General features: G+C 43.8%; 1 protein-coding gene across 3 annotated transcripts in view; it reads right to left on the bottom strand.

Annotated features, from left to right (window-relative positions):
• LOC143937468 (3-galactosyl-N-acetylglucosaminide 4-alpha-L-fucosyltransferase FUT3-like) overlaps positions 1 to 23,839 on the bottom strand; it is a 76,122-nt gene that overhangs the window by 5,494 nt on the left and 46,789 nt on the right. The window contains exon 2 of one of the 3 annotated variants that reach the window (XM_077460812.1): positions 8,763 to 8,880. The exons of 1 other annotated variant lie outside the window; for it this stretch is intronic. The gene's annotated coding sequence lies outside the window, so the exon portion shown is untranslated. Of the gene's footprint in view, positions 1 to 5,806; positions 5,996 to 8,762; positions 8,881 to 23,839 lie in introns of those variants that run through there. One more of the 3 variants, XM_077460813.1, reaches the window with a different exon arrangement.

Below are 23,839 nucleotides of genomic sequence, written 5' to 3'. Positions count from 1 at the left end.
TGTGAGATTGGCAGCGATTCCTGTGTGTTTCCCACACTGCATCACAATCGCACTCCTTTGATGACCGGATGGCTTACACCCGAGAGTCCTCATTCGTAATTTTTATGGACAGATTACTGCCAGGAATGGTACCAGCTAATTGGCGAAAAAGCTTACGTGGTACCAATATTCAAAAAAGGCAGAGATATATTCCTGGAAACTAAAGGCCTATCAGTCGAACATGGATAGTATGTAAACTATTGGAGGGATGATAAGGGTATATAGCCAACAATTTGCTGATAAGAATAGTACCATTAGTAGTAATCCGCATGGGTTTACGAAAGGTCATTCTTGTCAAACCAACCTGCTAACATTCTGCGAGGAAGTGAGCTGCCATCTAGATAAAGGAAGGCCTGTGGATGTGGTGTATCTGGATTTTGCAAAAGCAATTGATACAGTCCCCTATAGACCCTTAATTTACAAACTATTTACAAAACTGTAGGCAGGGACCATAGGGTTTGTTCTTGGATAGAAAACTGGTTACAGGGGCGTGTCCAAAGGGTGGTGATAAACAACATATACTCAGACTGGTCTGGACTGGTATGTGGGGTAACCCAATGATCTGTCCTGGGACCAATTCTGTTTAATTTCTTCATAAATGATATAGAGGTTGGTAAAAAAAAAATGCTCAATCTCAGGGTTTTCTGATGATACAAAAATAAGAAGGGCAATAAGTTCACAGCAGGATATATAAACTTTACAAGAAGACCTGAATAAAATAATGGGCAACTACATGGCAAATGAGGTTTAATGTTGAAAAATGTAAAGTAATGCACTTGGAGACTAAAAATAAATGCAAGTTACTCGCTAGGGGGAGAACCTCTGGGGGAATCCAGGATGGAGTAAGTTCTGGAGGTCCCAGTAGAAGACAGATTGAGCAATAGTATACAATAGCAAGCAAAAGCCATTAGCATGCATTAAAAAGGGAATTTACTCTAGAGATAAAATAATAATCCTGTTTAAACTTCTGGTTCAGCCACATCTGGAGTATTCTTTCCAGTTCTCGTCACCAATTCTCAGGAAGGATGAACGGGAACTGGAGAGAGTCTAGAGAAGGTGATTGGTTTTTTATAATCTCCACCATCGGCTGAGTTTTGTTTTTTGTTTTTTGCCTTACAGCCATTGACCATTCATTTTCTATGTGCCATTGTTATATATAAATACTTTATATCAATATTATGTTAAGTTTATGTTTGTGCATCCCTTGAGCCCAAAAAGTCCAATTCTCGAAAGGAGTTTCTCATTTAGAGAGTGCAGAGAAGGGCAACAAAATTAATAAGGGGACTGGAGGACCTCAGTTACGAGGAACTACTACAAGCACTAAACTTTTTCTCCCTGGAGAAGAGACGCTTAAGAAGAGATATAATAGCGATATACAAGGGTTCTTCAAAAAGTTCCGCACTTTTTTTTTTCAACTCTATTAAAGTGTAAGTAAACCCCCTATTGTTTTAAGCCAAGGAAGCTGTCATCTTTGCCTCTGTTTAATCTATGACTGCCATGATGCTGCACATGTGATCAATTATGACACCAGCCATTGGATGGTTTGACAGTTTGCTTGAGAGCAAAAGCAATGGGAGTGTTACATTTCCGGCACGTGCGGGAATTGAAACTGGTAAATGGATGGGTTTAGTTCCGCTTTAAATATAAAAAAGTGCAGACATTTTTTGAAGACCTCTCATACAAATACCTCAATGGTGAGTCCAGCATCATAAGAAAACTATTCAGTCTGGGAGTGTAGAAAGACACGGGCCACTTAATGAAACCTCGAGAAGTGATTGAACCTTAAGCTGCTTAGTAGGTTTTTCATGATCAGGGCGGGAGGATGTGGAACTCCCTTCCACAATCGGTGGTGTCAGCAGGAAATATTGATTCGTTTTTAAAAACAATACACAAGGCGGGATATGGGAAGTTATTGAGTCAACATGATCACACACACACAACGTTTATTCAACCGTACCAACTATGTAACGATGTAAGATCCCAGAGATGTGACTGTGTAATCTATGTGCAGCTGCTTGTACTCGTATACAGGTAACTGGCAAATACCTTACACTGAGGGACCTTCTACTATTTACGCTAATGCCACATACACACGATCAAACAATCCGGTGGAAAAGTCCGGTGGACTCGAGTCTGCCAGACAATCCCCCCGTGTGTGGGCTCCGGCAAACTTTTTTTACCCAAAAGTCTGCCGGACTAAGAAAGTAGTTTTGCACCAAAATATGTCCGCTGGACTCGCAGTGCGGATAAGGGTTTGATATGGACCCAGGGGGGACCCCCACACCGTTCTTTCAGTGTAGGGCTTCCCCTTTAACTCCATACCAGGTGACGGGGCTAGCGACGCTTCCTTCGCTAGTCCCATCTACCTGGAGCCGCGTTCAAAATGAACGGACTTTCCTCCGTGTGTGTGGGCAAGTCTGTTCATTTCAAAAGTACGGCGGATAGTCAGTCGGACCTAGTCCGCCACCAAAGTACCGTTTGTGGGCAGGTCCGCTCTTTCGGACAGTCCGGCGGACAGTCCGGCGGACAGTCCGCCAGACTAAGTCCGCCGGATAGTCTGATCGTGTGAACGCGGCATTACTGTGAAGAAGTCTTTCCATATGGAGAGGTTAAATCTCTTTTCTTCCAGATGTAAAGAGTACCACCTTGTCTTCTGTGAGGACCTGAAAGTGAATAGCTCAAAACCAAATTCACTATATAGACCACCAATATACTGTATTTATACATGGTGATCATATTCCCCCTTCATCGCCTCCTCTCAAGAGTGAATGAATTTCTGAGCTCATATCTGAGATCCTCCATGCCCTTTATTAGTTTGGTTGCCCTTGTCTGCACTGTCTCCAGTTCTCCAATATCCTTTTTGTGAACTGGTGGGAAAAAAAAACCGATCTGCATATTGCAGATACATTTTTCTTATGTTTTGCACATGGGCAGAATTATGCAAAGAATGGAAAGGTGGATTGCAATGTTGTATAACATTCTACAAGATACAGAGACTTGGAAATGCAGTAATTTTTTGCACCCAATTAATAGATGTGTGATTAGAGAGCCCCACAGTTTCAAGAGGAGTTCACACTGCCTTTACAGTAGAGATATATATTAAGGGTATAGCCAAAATATTATTTTTTTTAGATTATGAGTAGGAAAGGGTTGACCGCTCTTTATTGTCTATGTCTCCACTTGGGGAGATCCACCCTCTTTTGTATTGCTGACCCATTGTCACCAACAAAAAGTGATGTGAAATCCCAAATTTTACAGTTGCTGTAAGAACAGTAGGTAAACAGAAATCTATCAATGGGAACAACTGTTGCTGTGACAACTGTCTAATGCTGTGTACACACGATCGGAATTCTCGTCGAAAAAAGCTATGATGGTTTTTCCGACGGAATTCCGCTCAAACTTGGCTTGCATACACACGGTCACACAAAACTGATGGCCACCACTGATGGGCACTAATAGGCTGCCTTGATGGGTGGCATAGGTGGCACTGGATAGGCAGCACTGATGAGGAGCTATTGACAGGCATTACTGATTGGCACTTTGGGGTACTGACAGGCATTACTGTTGTGTGCACTAATTGGCACTGTTGTGGGCACTGACAGGCATTTATTATGGGGAGCTGGCAGCTGATGGGCACCTTTTGATGGAGGCTGTGCTGATAATCAATGTGCTGATTATCAGAACTGACCTCCTGCCCCCAACATGTAAAGCCACTGATTGGCTCTCCTTGTCAGCGTGAACCGAGCAATGCCATTTACTGGCACTTCCTGGTTCACGTGATGATCGATCACGTTGCAAGGAGCCTCCATACCATGATCGGAGATGCAGTGTACCAGACTGACACACAGCACCTCTGATCTCCGCGTTGCTCGCCACCGCGGACGCGTGCTGGCATGTTATATTTCTGGGTGTCATATGCCGCCAATTCAGGATAGCAGAACCACTCTCTGACTGTCTTTCTGCTATAGGTTGGGTGGGAAGTGGTTAATAAAGTGTATGTCAACCCGAAAAAAAAATATTTTAATTAAAGCTTACACCTTACAGTATAGGATTTCATGTCATCTGTGCCCAGTCTTTCCACAAAGAGTTAATCCAGCTCTGAGTCCTCTTATCTTTTTTCAGTGAGATGAAAACAGACAGACAAATAGTCTATTTCTCCCCCTTGCTGCCAATGACAGGCTATTTCCTTATCTCATGCACCAGCCTGAGAGAGACACATTCTGTGCACTTAAGATCCCCTCCTCCTTTCTTCTCCAGCACTCCCAGGATTGGCTGCTCCCCACCTCAGCATGATTGGGCATGCTGAAGTCATGTGGTGACTTTTTTGGGTTTTGACTAGATGTTAATGATCATAGCAGACATTCAGTGTAAGAAATACACAGGAGAAAATGCATGTTGACAAGGGGAGTGTAGAGGGGGGCGGGGAGTCTACTGACATCACAACTCTACCCACTGAGCTCCGAACAACAGACTCAACCACAGAATCTGCAGTTTTTTGGGTCTCATAACAGATAAAGGGGAGACATTTGACAGGTAAGGATACATGAAGGAGGCATGTATATCCTTATAACCACTATGGCAGTAGTTTAGATGAGAGTGGGTTTACATCCATATTAAAAGGTAAGTTATAATAGTTTTAAGTCCACTTTATTATACATTTATACTGAGGTTTAATTTATATAATAGAGGAATAATACTTATAAATGTATTACAAAATAAACATAACTTAGGGATAAGAGAAATGACACATAAGTGAAACTCGCAGGTTTGCACTCGCAGCTCGCACATGAACCATATCGGCTGGAGGCGATTTGGAACACATTTATGCCTAGAATCCCTAGTGTCGGATCTGACGCTTGTAATATGTGAGTGTAACTTTTAATGTTTTAAATAAACCTTTTAAGGTTGAACATAGTTTTTATTATCACAAGATCAGTGCAAACAAGGAGTACAAAATGGCAGTACATTTCCAAAGGTACACAAACAGCGAGGTATAAGTGTAAAAGCATAAAAAACTGCGCAAATGACAAAGCTGATTAATACCAGTAGAAATGAAAATAAAGAAAGAAATCAACAGGTGGAGGGAAGGGGAAGGGGGGAGGAGGGAGGAAGGGGGAAGGGACAAGGGAAGGCGAGGGAGAGGAAAGGAGGAAGACAGGAACCCTGGAAACTGAAATCACCCAGGGCCGTATTGCAGCCGCCAGCATGGATCCAGGTCGGTGGCACAACGCCCAACCTGTATCGCCACATGGGGGGGAGGGAAGACAGACGGGGGCCAGCAGGAAGGTGGTGTACAAAGGAAAGTAAGAGCACAGGCTCATTAGCTGTGCAACCCCAAAGGAGCGTCACAGGCGAACAACAAAATTGCAGGACATAACATTGTCCTATCGAAGGCCATTAAGGAAGCCCGATGAGGCCGAGTGATGGCGCCAGATAGACCACAGAGCAGTGAACTTGTCATGTCTGTCGTCCACCTTCGCCTGCAGCTCCTCCATGACCATCATATCATTAAGAATTTCAATCCATCGAACTACCGACGGGACCCGATCTGTCTTCCAGGAGAGGGTGATGTTATGACGGGCAGCAGAGAGGAGGAATCTAAGAAGGCAAGACTTGTGCTGTTTAACGGAGCCCAGTATAATGGACAGTAAGGCAACCAAGGGCGAGGGGGATAAGGAAGCTTGATACATAGCATTATACGTTTCAAAAACTTTATCCCAAAAAGGGCGAACCATAGAACACTCCCACCAGACATGAAAGAACGTACCTGTCGCACCATGGCACCGCCAGCACACATCCGTTGAACCGGGGAACATTCTGCGTACCGAGACTGGAACCCTGTACCAGCGTGATAACAATTTATAGTTTTTTTCCTGAGTGAACCCTGACCTAGAGGATTGGTGAGTAAGGACAAAGGAGGTATGCCATTGTGATGAGGAGATTTCGGTTCCAACGTCATCAGACCATTTATCAGTATAAGTGGGAAGCGAGGTGTAAGTAAGAGATTGGAGTTCTTTGTAAAGAAGGGATAACGTGTGCCTCGGGGTGTGAGGTAGAGTGCAAAGTTCTTCAAACAAGGTGAGGGTCCTATGAATTTTACCGGATAGGAAGAGTGAGTTGCAAAATTGATTGATGGACCGCTCAGAGAGCCAATCCAGGTCCGGTAGGGGAGACGACATCGCCAGAGCTCGTAAACGACCAGTGGAGGGGTGGACAAATTGATTAGCTGTGGGCCAGTCCTCCCTGCGGTATGCCCCAATGTGGGTAGCCGAAAGGAGAGTGGGGAGAAGTGGGTTATCAAAAAGGGAGGAAAGAGGGCCAGGGTCCGTGGACAGGCCTGTCATACCGGAGACGGCGTACCATTTGGTCAGAGCTGCGATCGTCAAGGGGGAGACCCCACGAAGCGAGCGGAACATGGCGTGATGTCCCCATAACAGGGCCCTAAGATCTCTATGGGCCATATCTTGTTCAATAGTCACTGTAAGTTTGGGTGGGGGTCTCGGGAACCATTCTAACAGTCTAGACAACAAGGATGCAGTGTGGTATAGTTGAAAGTCAGGTAGTCCAGTCCCCCCGCGGAGCTTGGGGGCGCATAGGATCCTATGCTTCAGTCGAGGGGGGTGGCGGAGCCATACAAATTTGATTATCTCAGATCGGAGGGAGAGGAAGAACGTCCGAGGAAGAAGTATAGGGAGGGTTTGGAACAAATACAGAACCTTGGGCAGTATGTCCATTTTAATGACGTTCATCCTCCCCTACCAGGTAAGTTTCAAATTATGCCAGGAGTCGAGGGAACGTTTAATGTTGGTCAACAAGGGGCTATAGTTAAGGGAGTAGATGTCCTGTAGATCTCTAGGAACTGCAGTCCCTAAATATTTAATAGAGCGTGGTTGCCATCGGAACGGGTAGTCCCTTTTCAGGGCCGCCAGGTCTCGCTCCGGCAGAGAGATATTCAGGGCTTCGGTTTTGGCTATATTAAGTTTAAAATTACTATGGGTACCGAAGCGGTCCAGTTCCTCGAGAATATGTGGTAGGCTAATGCGGGGTTTTGTGACATATAGAAGTAAGTCGTCAGCGTAGAGTGACAGCTTGCGGGGAGCCGATGGGGTAGGAATACCGTGAATAGAGGCATTGTTACGTATAGCCTGTGCCAGGTGTTCCACTGTGATTGCGAACAGCAAGGGCGAAAGAGGACAGCCTTGCCTGGTACCATTACTTATTCGGAATGGTGTGGACGATTCCCCGTTAGCTGAGACCCGAGCAGTAGGGTGAGAATAGAGAGCCATAATCTTGGAAAGTAAGTTAGGGCCTAAGCCTATTTGTTGTAGGGACGCACGAAGAAACTGCCAGCTCACCCTGTCAAATGCCTTCTCGGCATCGCAGGCCAAGAGGCAGGTGGGGATATTGTGTGCCTTGGCGTAGGCGATCAAATGTAGCGTTTTCGTGGTGTTGTCTCTGGCTTCACGGCCAGGGACAAACCCCACTTGGTCCCCATGGATCAGAGAGGGAAGGAGGGGGGCCAGGCGCGTGGCAAGGATCTTGGCGTAGAGTTTCAGATCAACATTCAATAGGGAGATGGGGCGGTAATTACTGCAGAGTGTAGGGTCCCTTCCAGGCTTGGGGAATCACTACAATTTGAGCTTGCAGGAGTTCGGTAGAGAGTGGATGGTCGTCGCCAACCTCCTCAAATGCTCGTGCCATCAACGGAGCTAATTGGTGGGCATATTGCTTAAAGAATAAAGGCGTGTAACCATCGGGACCCGGACTCTTGCCCTGTTTGAGCTCTTTAATGGCAGTCAAAAAGTCAGAGGTAGTCAGCGGACGCTCCAGGTCTGACACAGCGTCAGAGGGTAGATGCGGTAAGGAGGTATCCCGTATATATTGTAAGAGGTCTAAGTGCGAGGAAGGGGCGGGTGTTGGAGTTACTGGAAGATTATATAAGGCAGAGTAAAAGTCTCGAAAGTCAGAAACAATCTCCGAGTTTTTAGTGCGTTTAACATGAGTGGAGGACATGAGGTGGGAGATATGTTGTCTGCGTTGCTGGGGGTGAATTGTGCGAGCAAGGTGTCTCCCACATTTGTTCGCATGGGCGTAGTGAATATGTTTACCCTTAGCACAAGCAATCACAGAGCGCTCAGTAAAGATCTGTTGGAGGTCCCGACGTGCATTAGAAAGTTCTGCGAGTACCTTGGGATCGGGAGAGCGTTTATGGGAGGCCTCAAGGGCAGAGATCAGTGCAAATAGTCTGGAAATTTCGGCAGTACGGGCCTTCTTTAGCCTAGAGCCATGCTGAATCAAAATGCCTCGGAGGACACATTTAAGCGTCTCCCATTTGGTCAGGTTAGAGGTGTTGTCTTCAGCATGGACCAGGTTAAACTCTGTGATTGCTGCGGTAAGTGCTGCGTTGCAGACTGAGTCACGGAGGAGGTTATCGTTAAGTCGCCAGGATTTGTGGGCGCGATTATTTGGGGGTCTCCCCAGTGATAGATGCACCGGGGCATGATCAGACCAGATTCTCAGGCCAATGTCACAGGTAGGATCACAGTCTAGCAAAGCTTGGGAGATCAGTATGTAGTCGAGTCGGCTGTAGGAGTTGTGTGCAGGGGAGTAGTAAGTGTAGTCACGCGCTGAAGGGTAAAGCACCCGCCAGGGATCAACTAAGGAGAGGTCCTGCAAAATGGAGCGTATACTGGTCAGGGAGGAGGGAGGGATGTGTGACTTACCGGTGGACGAGTCCAGTCTCGGTACCAGTGGTACGTTCAGATCACCACCCAGGATCAAGTTATGAGTGCCAAAAGCGCGTAGGCGGGATGCCACGGAGGAGAGGAATCGATGCTGGTTCTGGTTAGGGAAATAAACATTAACAATGGTTAAAACAGTTTGTTGAACCTGCAACTTCAAAAACACATATCTACCATTGGGGTCTATCTCCTGGTCGAGAACAGTCGGGTTAAAAGAGGCATGGAAGGCCACAGAGGTCCCTCGCGTCTTGGCGTCCGGGTTGGTACTATGAAACCAACATGGGTATCGTTTGTCGGAGATATTAGGGAGTTTGTCTGTCCGGAAGTGGGTTTCCTGCAAGAGTAGGATATGAGTTTTGGATTTGTGAAAGTGATGCAGGAGCTGTCTACGCTTCTCCGGGGTATTAAACCCCCTACAATTAAGGGAAGAGATTTTAATACCTAAAGTGGGCACATCAAGCGGGGGGGACGGAAGGTGTGCGGTAGGGTTCCTGTCATGGGAACTAGAGGAGGTAGTCTCCAGTTGAGGAGATAAAGGGTTAGCAAGTGGGTCCTAAGGTCAGAGGGGGGGAGGGCGTCAAGCTAAATAACTCTGAAAGGGCTCAACAGAACCCAGAGGGGTGGGTTAGGATGTAGTGCCCCCAGGCAGGGCGGGAAGGGAGGAGTCAAACCCCCCCCACTAGTGTTCAGGGGGAAAAGGGGAGGTGAACACTACACAGGTATCTAGAAAAACAACAAAGAACAGAGGCAATGAAGACTCTGCACACCCTAACGTGGGGAACGTGGAAGGGCAAAACTCAGGGGCTCCGCCCCAACATAGCAAAATACACAATAATAAAGATAAAGTGCTTATCTAAAGTGCACAGCACAGCACGTGCAGGGCGACATAACAGCAATGTAACGGTTGAAAGTCATCAGCATAGTAGCAAAAATATAGGTCAAGTTACGGCCTAAGGCCTGCGAGCAACCATAGTAGAAAAAGAGTACAAAGGGACTCATGTAAGAGTCAAACCACAATAAAATGACAAAAATAGAAAACGTCAGCGAACAGTGTTGTAGAAAATGTAGAACTTCACAGGTAGGAATTCAGCGTCCAAGCTCAGTGAGCGATGCAAAATCCACCTAGAGGGGGAGAAAGAGGTAAAACAGAGCATATAGGCAGATCTGGAAGCCAGCAGGCGTCAAGGGAAAACCACAAAGCATATAAGAAGGGAGATAAAAAAAAACCCAGGTTATAAGGAATAAATTCAGCCAGGTGGAGATTTGGAGGTGCGGGATCTGGATCTCTTCTTCCTAGATTGCTTCTCCCAGCGAGGTGCTTTAGGAAACCCCGGAGTGGCCGCCTCCAAGGGCCAATCCGGAATCCGGATCTGTGGCAGTTCAAACACTCCAAGAAAGTTAGGGAGATCACCCAGGGTGCGAAACGTGGCCGATTTACCCTCATGAGATGCAAACAGGTGGAAAGGGAAGCCCCATTTATATTTGATTTGTTTAGAATGAAGTGCGTCTGTGAGTGGCTTCAGAGATTTCCTCATGAGAAGGGTCTGTCTGGAGAGGTCCGTCAGAAGCATGACGGGGGATCCATTAAAAAGGATGGAGTCCCGGGACCGAGCGGCCTGCATGATGTCAGACTTGGTATGGAAAAAATGGATGCGGCAAATAATGTCTCTTGGGTGAGCAGGGTTGGGATTGCGGGGGCCCAGGGATCTGTGAATCCTGTCAATTTCCAGGTGCTCATCCTGGGGCTTGTTCAATAGTTGATTAAACATCAAGATGGCTGCTTTGGCAAGATCCTTGTTATCTACCGACTCAGGGACCCCGCGGATGCGAATATTATTGCGTCTACTTCTGTTCTCCTGGTCATCGAGACCGTAAAACAGTTGTTGGATCTGATTAGTGTGTTGCTGAAGAATGTGATCATGTTCAATAATTCTGGTCACAGATTCCTCCACCGTCGCTTCAATATCATCAAAGCTCTGGCCTATATCATGGCGTAGGTCTGTGATCTCACGCTTATAGGAGCGCTCAAGCCTGCTGATATAGGCCTCAATATCCCCTTTGGTGGGGAGGGCCTTAAGATAGGTTTCCATGTCCCAGGGTACTGGCTGAGAGTGCGGCTGGGGCGGAGGGCTCCCGGGACATGCAGGGTAGTGGGGGCTCCGGGTGTCCGAACCGGGTGAGTGCGGTGAAGGAGGAGAGGCCTCCGGGAGCGGAGAGGGTACCTGAGTGGCGGCGAGGGCCGCCTGCGCCGCCGCCGAGCGGGTCGCCGCCATCTTGGAAGCCGGCGTGGTCCGGCCTGCGGATCCCTTCGCGGGGAAGTAGCTGCCGATTTCCTTAGATTTGAGATCCCCCGAGGGTCGGGGGGTGTCTCCGGTCCCCCTCCTGCTCATGGGGGAGAGAAACGAGGGTGCTGTCGGCCGTGCTGTGCGCCGTTCGGTATGGTGGAGCGGGAGCCGAGGTCTCAGGCTGCCTTCCTCTCCATGCGCCAAGCCACGCCCCCCTTAAATAAACCTTTTAATAAGCGTTATCACATTATTGGAGCTTCCTTCTTCCTTCCCTTATGTCTGTGGGAATCATGGCATGACTTATTGGAGAGGACCTTGTGCATTTGTTAACAAGCACTTCTGATTCAAGCATTGATTGCAAGGCGCAGCTGCTGGTTTATAATGTTACCAGCTATTGGATCTGGTGAGTTAGTTTGGTACATCTACTGGAGGATCACACTTGGGTGTTATTGTCACATTGATTCGCCATACAAGATATTATTGAATGTTACCATCACATATCGGTTACTGAAGAACTATTTTTCACTTATAGAAATTTTTTGGTAGCAAAAAATAATTTTTTTGTACCAATATATTTTTACCATTTTATTTATATTTTTTCAGTTTTGTTTAAGCATCGTTTGGAGCACTACCATTTATGAACTTTACTATACATATTTTTTGTATTCATGAACTTTTTCATTCAAAGCACTTTGCACTTTAATGTTTTGCATATATATTAACTGTTCACAATAGTTGTATGATATAATTGTTTTGATGATTTATTTTTTTATCTATGATCAAATTTCTTCACAATGCAGTATATATATAGGGTGTTTTAGTAGTTTTGATCAGTGCTGCTTTTCATAATTTTTTACATAAGTGAAACAAATGGACTTATAAGCAAAATTACCATAAACGGGGTATAGTCTTATTTACAAGAGCAGTCATATACATGTAGCGTTGGCTCCTGACGAGCATGCACTATATGTTTTCAAAGTTAATTCTCCTGAAACCACAGTTCGGTTTTGGGGCTAATTTAATGAAATTTATGGTTTCAGTACCAGTCCAGCTGGGTTACACTGGGTTCTCCTTGACCGCAGGTGTCGCTGTCACTGCCGGCAAGTGTGAGAACGCAGTCTAGCTGGGTGTATTGAATGCCATGTTTTCTCTCAGAACCAGCCCAGTGGGAGTGTTCTCCTGATGTGCATTCTGGGAGGTGGTTTTAAGGTACTGACATCACGTGGTCCGGGGTTCCGGTCCAGAGAGGTGTTCTGTCTGTTTGGTTCTGGTCCTCCTGACCAGCCCCCTGGCCCTCCTGGCCTGGGGTGCGGAATCATGCATTTCCAAGTCTCGGGGCTGGCTGGCCCGAGGCGAAGCATCTGCAGGGACAGGCCCGAATGGATATCGGGGTCCTGTTGATTCAAAGGTGGTCCGGTGCCGTCTCGTATAAAAGGAGAGGCCCAGCAACTGGAGGAGCACCCATAGGAGGGCTCTTCAGGAGAAGGCCGTGCAGAAGGCTGGCTTCCTGAAGGAGCCTGGAGGCTCAGTTGAAGGACACTTCATGGATCTACACTCATACGGTATCGCCGGAGCAGCTGAGAGATACTGGTACCATATGATAGCTTTTTAAATTTGTCGACGTCCCTCAGTAATGCTCAAGTCTGTGGTAGAGACTTTTCTCGAGTTTTCTACATTCAAGTCTGTGGCAGAGACTTTCCTCAGCACCCCGCCGGCTGCTAGGCCTAGTGAGAGGAGGTCTATCCGGGGGTTGTGAAATCCAGCTGTGAAACAGTTATTCTCTGGATTTCTTCTATATAAGACTAATTTTGCAGTCCAAAGTACCTGAACTTAATCCTAACCCTCTACCCTAAACTGAGAGACTCTCAGTTTATATTTCAAATAAATAACCCAAAAGAAGATTCAGTGTCAGTTTCCACATTTCTTTGGGCCATTTACCAGGGGAAACCCTAGACAGAGAAACAGTCAAGAAGGTAACGTTAAGCCCAATAAAACCAGCAGCTCCTTCGGGGGTCAGTGCTACATACACATCCTATAGTAACCATTTGACCTCCAGAAGATTTTACCCCCTTCATGACCAGGGCATGTTTTGCTATTCAGCACTGTTACCTTAAAGGTCGACTGCACAGTCACACACATGAAATTTATATTATCTATTTCATGCAAATAGAACTACAATGGTATATAAACTGGAAGTTACTCAGCTATAGACAATATACTGTAATAGTGGTAATCAATGAGTTATAGCAGGACTGTGATAGGGTGGCGGATCTGGTGATAACAGACACTATCTGGGAGGGTCACTAAAGCCTGGTACACAATATGAGTTTTTGCCATTCAACCCAAGGGGGTTTAGTGCTCCTTTTACTTTGCTTCTGAGCCACACCTCAGTTCCTTTCAGACTGCTTTCCAGCTTTGCCTAGTTCTGCATGTTGTTGCAATTTGTACCTTTTTTTCCTGGTTCAGCTGAGGCAGTTTATCCAATCAGCTAGGTATAAAACACTGCCTCACTCTGAGGGCTTTGTCAGTTCATTGTTTCCTGTTTTGCCAAAGGTTCCAGTGTTCAAGTCTGACCTGGCTTCTGACCCTGGGTCTGCTTATCGTTTATTCGGACTTCTGGAATCCCTGACTATGGCTTTACCTCGACTATCCTTTGGCAAATTCCTGTCAAGCCCCGTGCACAGATTCCCAGCCCAGGTAGCCCAGGTTACCGTGGGCTGTGTGCATTTTTCAAGGGTGAGCATATATCTCTGCACCATGGACTCCAACCTAGGTAAGCCGTTACACCTCAGCTATTGCCTGAGAGTGCTGATCGGGAGGCGGTCGGCTGTTGGTTTTCCAGCATGTTCATCTGACAGAGGCCGGCCAAACGCCTGCTTCTGTTAGACTGGCTCCCATACACACGGGCCAAATGTTGGGTGTTTTTTATTGAACCGGCCGATGTAGCCTGGCATTCGGCCCATGTGTATGGGGCTTTATTGACACGGACATCTTTAGGGATGTTAATACAGTGAAATACTGTACATCAACACTGTACAAATGATGCTGGTCGGGAAGAGGTTAACATCTAAGGGCTAACTGTGTGCTTAACAATGTGTAATGTGTACTGCTTTTAAGATAAAAATTACATCTTAATAAAATTGTGTTACACTAGCGTGGATGTGCGCTCGCTTTGGTTTTGCTGATTGTGTTCCTGCCACAAGGTGGAGTTTTCAGAGAGCTGAAGCAACCAGTGTTCCTCAAGACTGTCAGACTTTGTGAACTTTATTATCAAGCAGTAATTGGACTCTGCAGACCAGTGCAATTGCTAGTAACTTTTTCTGTGTGTGGGTTAAAAGATTGAAAGCACTCAGTGTAAAAAAGCAAACAAACATAAAAACTGTAAAACGGCATTGAGGAATTTCTATTTTAGTGCAAAATGCCCTATACACACACAAGGTAATTGTATGACAGCATTCTAGAAAGCCTAGCTGAAACTAGTCTGATAACAATATTTGACTTTGCTTATTCTTGAAAAAGTCAGAGGCTTTTCTTTTCACAAAAAATACAAAATTCTATTGCATACAGTTCAGGCTTGCTGACAATACTCAATTGACTCATTCTGCTACATTTCTTTGGTGAATATAACCAAAATCAGTGTATATTATTTAGAATGTTGGAAAGTTATAGAGTCCACAAACTATAGAACCTTACACCAAACATTGGCGCGGAGGACACAAAGTTAGAACATTAAGCCAATTGGAATCAAAGTGGATTTTTACCTTAGACACTTTTGCCCCTCAAGGGTTAAATATAGAGTTTGACCTGAACTGTTTCATCAGCGATTTTTAATACATATATGTTTTTTCATTAGACTCCTCCCACTATATTTTAACCATTGTTTTTACTTTTGCCTCTTATGAGTGCTTTATCTAATCTCTAAAGTCATTATATATTTTTTATATTTATTAATATTTTTATAAGTAATAATTAATCCGGATAAACCTCTCCTCCTCTAATTATGTGCACACTGATGTAAAAACTTATATATACTCTCTCCCCTCAACATAACCTACAGATTTTATATGTATACAAGTGCACATTGACGCAAATTTATTTGTACTCTCTTCTCTCATTTTATCTTGGCGCGTTATATTATTCCTATGTTTTATTTTGCATACACAAATCAATTTTTAACCAATATAGCTTCTGTGTTTTTATATATTTCTAATTTTTATGCATGCATATCGATGCAAATATACTTTTATTCTCCCTCTCATTATATTTTATAGTTTTTATATATATCTTGGTGCGGCATACTATTTTTTATATTTTCCATTTCCACATATTCAAAAGGGTATTTTTATATAATATTGTATTTCACTGCACTTTATATGAGCCAGCGATATATCTCAAGGTGCTGATTAGTCCCCTGGTGTCACTCTCCCTCTAACCTGGGCTTGGTATAACTTCGCTTGATATACCTCCAATTTAATGAATGCTGGTATATTTCCGGCGACATATCTTACCAAAAATGGCCGCCACTGAACTTCCGGTTCCGGTCTACAAGAAAATGGCCGCCGTAAGTATGAACGATCAGCATAAAAACACAACTCCTTTCTCTCTATTCATTTCCCTGAAGAAGTCACGTGACGGTGACGAATGCGCAAGGAAGGAAGTGAGAGAGACACTAGGAAGGACATTGGAACGCACCGTTCGTTACTCTGCTTGTTGCTCTATTACTGCAGTTTTTATTCACTCAGAATGTGAGTACCCTGTCACTATATTTAATAAAATTCAATTGGTTTAAACTACTACACTATGGGACATTATCTCTTTATCTTGTGAGGCATACCTATCCCAGGAACAGGAGCCAGCTATCCACCTATATTATTAAGGCTGTAACCTCACAGCCGTGAGGTAAGGGCACATCCATTCACGTATTGGATAAATAGGAGGATTAAGTCACTGCACATGTATGCCTGCATGGGTCACTGAAGTTCAAAGCTAGTGCTTCCCCTTAGAACACAGCACGTCCACAGGACTGAATATCCCAGACTGATTATCAGCACCTTATTTTTATGTGTTTACTATTTCACCTGTGTTGTAACGTTTTTTTGCTGCTAGCACCATTTGCACTTTAAAACACTGCATGGAGTATGTATTTTGTTTTATATTGGATTGATTGATATCTGTGTTTTTTCACTTGGCATGTCACATGGGATTGTGCTTATGTGATTATTCTCACTGTACACTTTTAGTCATATATTTTGGACTATCACCTTAAGTTATATATTCATTACTGTTAGCATATTTTATTGCAATTTTGCACAGCACTCACGATTTGTATGTCTAGTGTTTCAGGCATTCATCCAATATTGTGAGTTTTTATTTTTATGGTACTATATTAGGATCCATATTCGATTGCCACCCTATAACATTTATTTTAGTTCAGCACGTACTGAACAAGGATTTGTGCACACCCAGACACATTTAATTTTACACTAGCACTCTTTGACCTTTACCCTTCTATCCTTTACCTGCATACTCATCTGTTCCCCATCCCCCTCCCTGCCCTTTCTTCCCCTCCCCTTTCCCTTTTTTTTCTTCCCCCTTTCTCTCCCCCCTTCCCCCCCCCCCCTCTCCCTTCCTTTCTTGTATTTCCCCATTTGCGCAACACTAAAACCACTTAATCGATATTGCCCAGGGAGTAGGTTAAGCTCCCTTCAGTGTTTGCAGCATCCTTCCATTTTCCTTGTCAAGGTGGTTGGCGCAGAGGTATTTTACACACTAACCTAGGTAAGCCGTTACACCTCAGCTATTGCCTGAGAGTGCTGATCGGGAGGCGGTCGGCTGTTGGTTTTCCAGCATGTTCATCTGACAGAGGCCGGCCAAACGCCTGCTTCTGTTAGACTGGCTCCCATACACACGGGCCAAATGTTGGGTGTTTTTTATTGAACCGGCCGATGTAGCCTGGCATTCGGCCCATGTGTATGGGGCTTTACTGACACGGACATCTTTAGTGATGTTAATACAGTGAAATACTGTACATCAACACTGTACAAATGATGCTGGTTGGGAAGAGGTTAACATCTAAGGGCTAACTGTGTGCTTAACAATGTGTAATGTGTACTGCTTTTAAGATAAAAATGACATCTTAATAAAATTGTGTTACACTAGCGCGGATGTGCGCTCGCTTTGGTTTTGCTGATTGTGTTCCTGCCACAAGGTGGAGTTTTCAGAGAGCTGAAGCAACCAGTGTTCCTCAAGACTGTCAGACTTTGTGAACTTTATTATCAAGCAGTAATTGGACTCTGCAGACCAGTGCAATTGCTAGTAACTTTTTCTGTGTGTGGGTTAAAAGATTGAAAGCATTGTAAAAAAACAAAAACAAACATAAAAACTGTAAAACGGCATTGAGGAATTTCTATTTTAGTGCAAAATGCCCTATACACACACAAGGTAATTGTATGACAGCATTCTAGAAAGCCTAGCTGAAACTAGTCTGATAACAATATTTGACTTTGCTTATTCTTGAAAAAGTCAGAGGCTTTTCTTTTCACAAAAAATACAAAATTCTATTGCATACAGTTCAGGCTTGCTGACAATACTCAATTGACTCATTCTGCTACATTTCTTTGGTGAAAATAACCAAAATCAGTGTATATTATTTAGCCTGTTAGAAAGTTATAGAGTCCACAAACTATAGTATAGCTGAAAAAAAAAAAAATATCAATCCTGATGGCATCATTTCCCATTTCTTGAGACCCGAAAAAGCCAGGATAGTATGAAAAAAAGTTTTTTTTTTTTTTTGTACATACTATACCAGTCTAGGGGAGTTGATCTGGATTTTTTTCCCTTTAAATGCTTTGTTTGCTTATAGTAGTGAATTTCACTGCTATAAGCAAATATTTTTACTGAATGACAGTGTGTAGTCACTGTGTATTGTTGTGATGAACTATAATTGGCCACAGCTAATCACATGGTACAAATGGGCTGTGATTGGTCACAGGGTTCAGACAGGGCCAATCACAAATAGCAACACAATTGTATACAATGAAGGGCATGAAGGGAAGCCATTCACTGTTTACAACTGTCATGTGATCTACTGGGATTTGCCACATCGATCATGTATTACCAGCAAGGGCGGGTACACTGATCAGTCATCTGCTGTTCAACGGACACAGCAGGTGACAGATCACGATGGCACATGGCCTGTCCTCCCAGAACAATAGGGTTCCTGCCCTTCTGTTATTTTTCAATGGCGCAGGCGGAAAGCAGTTCATGACTGGTTTGGTATGAGTGGATTGCAGGGCCGTCTTTAATATTGATTGGGCCCTGGGCAAACATTTTCTTAGGGCCCTCCTCCCCCCTCATGCAATTTCGCTCTCCACCTTCTCCGAGACATACAACAAATAGCAGCTAGACTTAAAATCAGTTTACTGTATCAGATCAGGCAGCGATTGGTTGCCAGAGGTTACAGCATATCATTACTGCTTACTGACTGGTTGCTAAAGGTTACAGCACATGATTTCTGCTTGTTGATTGGCTGGTAGAAAAATACTGTACAGTAATACTGCTCACTGGTTGCTACAGGTTACAGAACATTATCCCCTCACTGCAGGGGGGCATGATAGACATATGAATGCTGCCTTATATTTACATAGCAATGCTGTTGGCCTCAGCTATTTACATATGCATGTCACTGATATTTACATATGAATGCCGGTTATTTACATGTAAACACAGGGTCTGCAGGTGAGTCATATGTACACAACAGTAGGTCAGAGCTGGGCAGCATTAGTAGCAGCACTTCACAGGACTAAAACCTAAAACCTCAATGGACAAGGGAATGTAAACTGGGATAGTTGGCAAGTATGAGGCAGCTGCTTTGGGCCCCACAACAATGACAGGGCCCAGGGCAGCTGCCCCTTTTGCCCTACCTTAAAGACGGCCCTGGTGGATTGGTGTAAGGTCAATGTGCTGCCTATATTTAAAAAAAGGGTCAAAGCCTTTACAAAGTTACCACTGACCAGTCAGTTTACCTTCTTTAGTAGGGAAGATATTCTAAGTAATAGCATGGATTTGCAAAAAATAGTTGTCAAACAAATCTTCTTTCTTTTTATGAGGAAGCAAAAACATAGACAAAGGAGTGGCTGTGGATATAGTTGGATAGTTGATAGTTGGATTTAAAAAAAGCGTTTGTATAGGCTTTGAAAATTCTGTTTTTAAATAGATAGAAAACGGACTAAATACTATCTTCAGATAATGACAGTCATTGTTGATATGTGGTTTCCCCATCATCAAAATTATGCTTATTTCCTCTTTTGTATATATTGTATTAGCGGTTTATGTTGCTAGTTAGGCGTTTTGTCACTTGGTTTATTAAAGTGATTTTAAATGAACATTTAAAAAAATAAAAAATAATTAAATTAAACATGGTAGACTTACCTGGTCTGTGCAATGATTTTGCACAGTGGATCCCTGAGCTGGGTCTAAGGGGAGAGAGAGTTGAATTTTTTCAGGCTGAAAACCAAGAAACTTTCTGTTTGCTGCAAGAAGACTTAAGTGTGCATATCGCTGCTCCTGTTTGCAAATCAACCTACTACAAGCCCATGGCCGTTTTCTGGGAATTGGAGTTACTCCATGCAGATCTAGAAATGAGTTGACATCTGAACACTGAGGCCCTTGATGTTGTGTTGCTGGGACCGGTGAGTGGACACTGCTGCCATTAACCTGTTGCCGCTAGCAGAGACCGAATACATAGGGACTGGCAATCTAACTAGCAGCCATATTTACTACTTGCCGACTTTACTGGGACTGTACTCATGTGCACCACTGTAAAGATTGGGCCCCAACGTTAGCTGACTGTAGAAATAGGGCTAAATATTGCTCATTCAGATACCGACTTCACAAGAGCTTTGCCTATTGTCCATAGAAAAAGGTACCTTTAAAAAATGAATTGCTGCCATTTGCACAGAGGAGTTATTGCAGTAATGATCATTGTTAGCACTGTTTTATAATGTCATATCTTATTGTAGATTTTGTGGATTACCAGATTTACTCTAATTTAGCTGCATAAATCTCCATTCTATGACGCTATAGCCTAGTGAACATATTGTTTAGTGAACTGTGATTAACCAAATCTTTTAATTACTCATGTGCATACTGTGGCAATATATGGGGTTCATTCAACACTAATCAGTCTGTTTGCTTTTTGATACGGAACCGTTGTTTTGTGCAGGGCAGCTATATTTGTGCTCCCAGTAGCAGTCCCGTATCTGCTTGCTTATCTTGGTGTGTCAGTGTGATAGAGGTTGTTCTCAGTTGAATCAGAAGATCCCAATCTACCAAACAGTAACTGGTACCTAATCATAAAATACATTTGTGACCAAATGTCCAAAAACAGGCATGCCCTGAGACCTGCATACACTATTTGCAAAGGTTTGTACAGGTTTACCAGCACATGGGAAAATAACCTTTTGCCTGCTGCACTTTAATAGTGAGATGAAATGAAGCAGAACCTATAGCTCTTAAAGCTTAACAAAAGGAATCTTTTTGTTTGTTTTGAATGGAGAAAAGAGGGATTAGAACTGTCAGTTTGTATTGCTGCCTGTGTCCCCATTAGGGAGATAAAGTGATTGTAAAGATCAGATATTTCAAAAAAAAAATAACATATCATACTTACCTCTAGATTTGTGCACAACTGAAAACTTTATTTAGTTTTGGTTTGTTGTCTTTCGTAAAAAACATTATTTCGTTCTGTTATATTCGTTATGTTACGTTTATATGTTTTCAGATAACTCGTTATTTCTGTAGAGTGTCGATATTCATTATACTGAATCTCAAATCATGTCAAATCCATTCGTTATATGCGCTATAATTTCATTCGTAGTCGTTGAAATTCGATATTAAGGTGAAAAAACACAAGGGTCTTTAACCCTCTCTGTTTGTCCTGTTTACTATTATCATTGAAAGTGATCGTAAAAGAAGATCCCAAATTTTAGATTGTCCCCAGAAAAGAAATTCCCTCAATTTGCAGGGATTTCCTCTCCCTTCCTGTTTTGGCTATAGAACAGCAAGTAAAGACAGATCTCCCCAAAGATGTAAATTATAAACCCTACAGAGGTTATAATCCTCCCTTACTCTATCCCAGGGATCCTCAAACTACGGCCCTCCAGCTGTTGCAAAACTACACAACTCATGAGGCATTGTAAAACTCTGACATTCACAAACATGACTAGGCATGATGGGAATTGTAGTTCCTGAACAACTGGAAGGCCATAGTTTGAAGACCCATGCTCTATCCAAAATGAAAAAATAAATACATTTTTGAATATAGCCCTACTAATTTATGTGAATCGTTTACAATAATTAAGTTTTACCTGGCTTGTGATATTTGTGTGCACATATTCTGTATTTCTTGCACCATAAGACGCACTTCCCCCTGTCTGTGCGTCTTATGGAGCGAATACTGACCAGCCCCCTGCTTCTTGGCAGGGGCACACCAAAGATGGAGTGGGGGGAAGTGGGGGGAAGTGGTCCACCCAGGGTGCTAAAACATGGGGGTTGTCAGTGGCATCGCTGTGGGGGTGTGCTCCGCACCCAGGTTGGGTGACAGCCACCAAAGGAGACACCATCCTGAGAGCGGTGAGAGCCCTGGCTGTTTTTTTTTTTTTTTTCAGCCAGAACACTCCCGGCACCGTGGACTGGTACAGTCTCCCTTCCTGTTCCTCCCCCTGGCAGCTGCAACTATGTCCCCAGTCCTTTGACCTAGCTGCCACCTGCCCAGGTGTATCTGAGGCTAAGAGCCAGCCAGCCAGGCAAAGGGGGTTGTGGATTGTAATGGCAGTGTCCTCCGCTGCCTGAGCTGAGCTGGTGATAAGGGGGTGGAAGGTGTGGGCTGGTATGGTATCCACTGCCCATTCACCTGAGCTGTTGTGATGGAAGAGGCTGAAGGGGTGTTTGTGTCTGCCCTGCCCTGAATTTTTTTTTTTATTGTTTTCCTCCCATAAAATGCAACTAGGTTTTACAGAGTGAAAAATACAGTAATCCTTTTGCCACAGGACATGCTCACCTCTACGATTAAGCCCAGTGTGGGTGAAACATGTCAGAGGGATGTGACCGGTGGGCTGGGATGTGAGTTGTAGGCGGTTTTGCATTTGCCTTACATATGAGTTGAATACAGTGTGCAGCGGTATCTGCGTGCCATATTATATTTTGGAGTGAGATGTGCGCTATCGCTGCCACCAGTTGAATACAGAGCCTAAACCTGGGAGACTGATCGTGCAGACTTGGGGCGGCGCCAGGCTGTTAAAGTGTTAATGTGCAATTTAAAAAAAAAACTGGATTAAACAGACTATATTATATCTGTAATTCTATATATGGTTTATGTCATTATCTGCTTTACAATCATGCTTTACAATCATAGTTTAGCTCTGAAACTGGCTCAGAGGAACAACATACAGTGCCTTTAAAAAGTATTCATACTGAAGTTTTCCACATTTTGTCGTGTTACGACCAAAATTTATTTTATTGGAGTTTAATGTGATAGACCAACACAAAAGTAGCACATAATTGTGAAGTGGAAGGAAAATGATAAATGGTTTTCAATTTAAAAAAAAATAAATATCTGAAAAGCGTGGTGTGCATTTGTATTCAGCCCCCTTTCCTCTGATATCTCTAACTAAAATCTAGTGGAAGTGTTTTGCCTTCAGAAGTCACCCAATTTGTAAATAGAGTCCACCTATGTGTAATTTAATCTCAGTATAAATGCAGCTGTTCAGTGAAGCCCTCAGAGGTTTGTTACAAAACCATAGTGAATAAACACCATCATGAAGGCCAAGAAACATAACAGACAGGTCAGGGATAACGCTGTGTAGAAGTTTAAAGCAGGGTTAGGTTATTGTAAAATATCCCAAGCTTTGAACATCTCACGGAGCACTGTTTAATCTATCGTCTGTAAACAGAAAGGGTATGGCACAACTTCAAATCTACCAAGACATGGCTATCCACCTAAACTGAAAGACTGGGCAAGGAGAGCATTAATCAGAGAATCAGCCAAGAGGCCCATGGTAACTCTGGAGGAGCTACAGAGATCCACAGCTCAGGTGGGAGAATCTGTCCACAGGACAACTATTAGTCGTACACTCCACTAATCTGGCCTTTATGAAAGAGTGACAAGAAGAAAGCCATTGTTGAAAGAAAGCCATAAGAAGTCTGTTTGCAGTTTACAAGAAGCCATGTGGGGGACACAGCAAACGTGTGGAAGAAGGTGTTCTGGTCAGATGAGACCAAAATTTAATTTTTTGGCCTAAAAGTAAAATGCTATGTGTGGCGTAAAACTAACACTGCACATCACCCTGAACACACCATCCCCACCGTGAAACATGGTGGCGGCAGCATCATGTTGTGGGGATGCTGTTCAGCAGAGACAGGGAAGCTGGTCAGAGTTTATAGGAAGATGGATGGAGCCAAATACAGGGCAATCTTAGAAGAAAACCTGTTTAAATTCGGAAAAGATTTGAGACTGGGGCAGAGGTTCACCTTCCAACAGGACAACGACCCTAAACATACAGCCAGAGCTACAATGGAATGGTTTAGATCAAAGCATATTCATGTGTTATAATGGCCCAGTCAACGTCCAGACCTAAATCCAATTGAGAATCTGTGGCAAGACTTGAAAATTGCTGTTCACAGACGCTCTCCTTCCAATCTGACAGAGCCTGACCTATTTTGCTTAGAAGAATGGGTAAAAAAAGTCACCCTCTAGATTTGCAAAGCTGGTAGAGACAT

Source organism: Lithobates pipiens, unplaced genomic scaffold (genome assembly GCF_037356315.1).
Source record: "Lithobates pipiens isolate NorthernLeopardFrog02 unplaced genomic scaffold, aLitPip1_a1.2 Scaffold_10, whole genome shotgun sequence".
Taxonomy (NCBI): domain Eukaryota; kingdom Metazoa; phylum Chordata; class Amphibia; order Anura; family Ranidae; genus Lithobates; species Lithobates pipiens.
The sequence above is the reverse complement of the archived record's forward strand: the minus strand, read 5'-3'. Positions and strand labels throughout refer to the sequence as shown.